We start from the raw sequence: 4,656 nt of genomic DNA, 5'->3' as shown, positions 1-4,656 counted from the left end.
AATCAACTACAGTTGGTGTTCTAATGGTCTTTGAGCCCCAAAGTCTGAGAATAAGAGGTCATGTGTGTGAGTACTAGTATGAGTTAAAAAACAAAAACAAAAACCAAACATACAAACAAAAAACAAAACCAAAAACAAAGCACAAAACACAAAAAGACCCAGGAGCTCTGACCTGTGAGGGCATACTGTGGTTGCCTCAGTCTGTCACTATACAGGTCATCTTTTGATGGGCTAGAATGATTTTTTTTCAGTGTGTGTAAATGGAATTCTGTTTTCTGCCTTCACTCTCAACCTAATTCTCGCCTCTGCTTGTAAGTATTTTTGAACACTGTCCATTTACATGTATAGAGCAGTGTTGATCATTTTCCTCTGGGCTGGTTACCCCCTTTCACTCCTCTGATAAATACCTCCAGCTGAGTGTGCTGATGATATGCACTCCAGCCACTCACGAGGTGGAAGACATGTCAGCCTGCGTAATAGGCTTTGTCTTTGCCTTTGTCTCCAATAAACCAGATTATCACACAGAGAGCACCCTCAGAGAATGATCTCTCTTGATCTCCGCCCCATACTCCTCCTTTCACTAATGTCTTGATCTATAAGCTAGTCCCCTCTCCTCTGAATCTATTCTTTCTGACATCACACCAATCTCAGTGCTCCCATATTGGGAAAGATATTATATTGTCCACCTGATAATGTAGCCTACTCTTTCCTTCCATAGTTTTCATTTATTAATTTCACTGACAATATATTTCCCTCATTTAACCTTAACTGTCCTCTCACAAAAAGGTGATCCTTCTAAAATGCATAATTTACTATGTACATTTAGTATATAACCCTGTGAATCCCTGTAAGATGAAGGATGTTGACAGCCAGGCTATGTTAACACCAAGACCTTTTGTAGAAACTTGGCCTGAGAGAACTAGTTTCCTACCTCTCATTTTGTCAGCCTAATTCCTGACGTTGGCAAACCTCCAGCAGGAAGTTGGAGTCTCCTGTGCAGTCTGTGTGTCTTGTTATCTCAACAGTGGAAGCTCTGCTTGTTTGTTTATCCATTTGTTTGTTGTTCCAGGTTGTAATGACCTCTTCTTTCATCTTTACATGGTTCTGTGTTTGCTAGGGGTCTTTTGCTGTAGGGCTACATTCTGAGTTTACTTCACCTCTGCTATCTGAAGACAGTTTTGTATTAAAGCACAAACCACACAATGTACAGTTGTCTATAAGGGTGGGTGTGCATTTGAACAATTGTGCTGATTGCCTTATCATTCCATCAGTGATCAATCACTGCACATCAATGCCCTTGCTCTAAAGTATGAAGACCAGAGAGCAGATCCCCATAATCTTCATAAAAGCTGGGCATGCAATTCACATAGGAGGTGGGGACAGGGCCTCTCTAGGTCTAACTAGATAACTAGACTAAACAAAGTAACATGCTCTGGGTCCAGTGAAAGATCCTGCCTCAGTATATCAAATGAAGAACAACCAATGGAGAAAGACACCTGATGTCAACCTCTGGCCTCTGTATACAAAAACATGTAAGTACATCCACAAGCACACATGAACACACTAAACACATAGACACATGTAAAAGAGTAAAGATCCAAGTCAAGATAATTCTATTGGTGCTAGCAAAAGAAGAATTATATCTGTTCTTCTTAGTGACAAGTGATTTAAGATAAAACAAGTAATAAAGTACCCTGTGCTCATTCTTTCAGACTTGTCATTCTGCTGACCCTAAATAGAGAGAGGATGAGTGACATCTCTATTGACTGACAGTCATTTTGGCATCCTACCACAAGTGGGAATCAGTACAGTCCCACTAACACTGGTGTGGGTGGAGTTCTTAACCATTCATATCACCGGAGAGGACTGAAATGGAGAATGTGAAACTACCTGGCCAGGATAAAACTTGTGGGAGGTACTCACCAAGCTCACTCCTCATGGATACCCATCTACAAAAGGCACTCCCTAAGCTAAGTCCTCACCGACACCCACTTACCATATGTCTGTGACATTTCTCCTGACTGTGGCCTGCACTCTTGACTATGGACTTTTCTAGGCTTTGCCCTCATCTTTCTATGTTGCATAGACCCATGTATTTTCTCATCATCTGCCCCAGTTTTGTGACTCTAGCTCTGACCTATTGCTGCTGCAAGTCCCTCTCTGCACGCTGGAAATGATATCTACCATGCTTACTGAAATGTTTGCTTAATATTGAGAAGTGTCTCATAGAAATATGAGCTCCTATGAGTTGTCAAATATCAGTTCTCAATATGATATTCTAAAATCATAAAGGTATTTTTTGTTAGTCTCTGCTGTGGCTCCCAGACTCAGGACCAGTGTTAACCTTCTAATGACAATTGCTTAATACTGATTTGTGATTGCCAATGCGCAGAAATGATTCCTTATTTCTGAAAGTTTTACCTGTTTCTAACCTTCATTTTATAGTTTTTCTTGTTCAGACTTTGACAAACAAATAAACAAACAAAAACAAAACAAAACAAAAACCTTATGTTAAGCAATTGTGAGGCAGAGGAAGGCAACACACACAGCACTTTTAAATCTCAGTATTGCATCTTCACGTGGTAAGTTTAGCATTTTAATATTTTATGTTTAAATGCAGACCTTGTCTCAACATGACCCTTTCCATTTTGGGTGAAAAACAGAAAACTGACACTCTTCCAACTTAAATTTGTTTAGGTGGACTGGATATCTCACAAGTATCCTAGGTTAAGAGTTGTGGATGCTTTATCCAGTCTTCTAATTCTATTCTCTATCCATTCTAACATGGAGAAATCTCCACCAGCTCAATTGGATTGCCTCCTATAACAAATCGCTCTCCTAGCTCAGTGAATTCTCTCTCTAAGCATTTCCCAGTAAGCTCTAGATTTTTATATTAAAGAGCCTAATTTGGTTTTCCAGTTCACTGTCTTACTGACTAAATATATTTATGAAGCAGGGTGCTTTTAACACAGCCTTTTGCTTAGGTCTAAAGCTTTCTCCTTCCTTTATAGAGACCCAATTTGCTGCCTTCATTCTCTACAATTTGTTTCCATAAACAGGCTACTGTACAGAGGTCAACAGTGAGAGTCTGACGTCCTGAAATTGAGCACATGATTATCATTTAATGTGCCTCTTTTTCTCTCTCTCTCTCTCTCTCTCTCATTCGGGGATAAAATAAACCTCACTTGGAGGTAGGATGCAAGAAAGTTTTATTTTTTTGCATGGAACAAATGCATCTGCTGAGAGCTTAGGACCTAAATGCTTTTACTCTTAGAATGAATTATATATGGGTGAAGCATCTCCATTGTATCATATACCCTCAGACAAAAACAATAGTGGTTTCTAGTAGAAAACAGTCCTTAAAACAGCAGGGTTGAGGGAAGCTTAAGATGCCAAATGGACCACCTTTAGACTGCTGTTAGACTCATGATAGGCCTCAGAAGTCAGCATGCCAGCTGCCCTATGCTATTGTGCCATTATGCCTAAGTCCCTGACCACAGGGACCATTACGGAGAATTAAAGGGCTGTCCATTTTCAATGACTGCTGATTACTTTGCTGCTTTGCTGAGGACTTCCAATTATAATGTCAGCTAGCAGGCATACACCAATTCACTGGTCCCTGCCTCATGGCTTGTCTAGTTGCCTCAGCAAGCCACTAAACATATATGTTTAATATGGGTGTAGGCTACTCTGGTTCACAGTAGACCTAAGACAAGCAGATAAGACGAGGAGTGGCAGAAGGCCAGACCTGTGTCAGTTGTCAAGAGAAGTTGATATTACACAGAATTATATATATATATATATATATATATATATACACACATATATATATATATGTGTGTATATATATGAATAACTGGGAATGTGGTTCCATGGTAGAGGGCTGTTAGTCTAGCATGCATATGTGTATACACACATATATACACATATATACACACATATATATGCACATAAACATGCATATATATGTTCTATATATTCTATATGCATTCTACATATGTATGTATATATATGTATTAGAGTATATATACATCATACATTAGAATATATATACACTCTAATGGTCAGTGGAAGTATAAGGGTTAACATAATGAAACCATAATTACATGAGTGAAAATATCACACTTTCAGATTTACTTTGCATGCTTTGGTTTGATTTTCCCTCAGGATATCAACAGATTGTAATAAAATTAAAATGATTAAGTGCTAAAATGAATTCTTCTCATGTAAAGTTTATTATTTACCGTTTCTCAAAATAATCGTTGCTGTTTGCCATTCGTACTTTCTTCTTCCAAACTCTTTGTTCTGGCTGGATTATTTACTACATTCACACTTGTTTCTTCTTTTCTCCATGGCAATTTCCATAAGTGCTCCTCCTTCCCATGTCTGCATCCTTTGTCATGTATTAACTGGAATTCAGGGCCTATGGAAGAGATGCCTTGATCTTTCCCTTAGAGTATGGTATCAAGTGTGATCATTTTAAAATTTAACTAGAAGCATTCACAAAAATAAATATAAAGATGAATATTCAAATAAACTTTCACTGTAATAAATTCCAAATGGGCTGGGTGGTGGTGGTGCACGCCTATAATCCCAGCACTTGGGAGGCAGAGGCAGGCAGATTTCTGAGTTTAAGACCAGCCTGGTCTACAGAGT

Source organism: Mastomys coucha, unplaced genomic scaffold, assembly GCF_008632895.1.
Source record: "Mastomys coucha isolate ucsf_1 unplaced genomic scaffold, UCSF_Mcou_1 pScaffold4, whole genome shotgun sequence".
Classification (NCBI taxonomy): domain Eukaryota; kingdom Metazoa; phylum Chordata; class Mammalia; order Rodentia; family Muridae; genus Mastomys; species Mastomys coucha.
Note: the sequence above shows the minus strand (reverse complement) of the source record.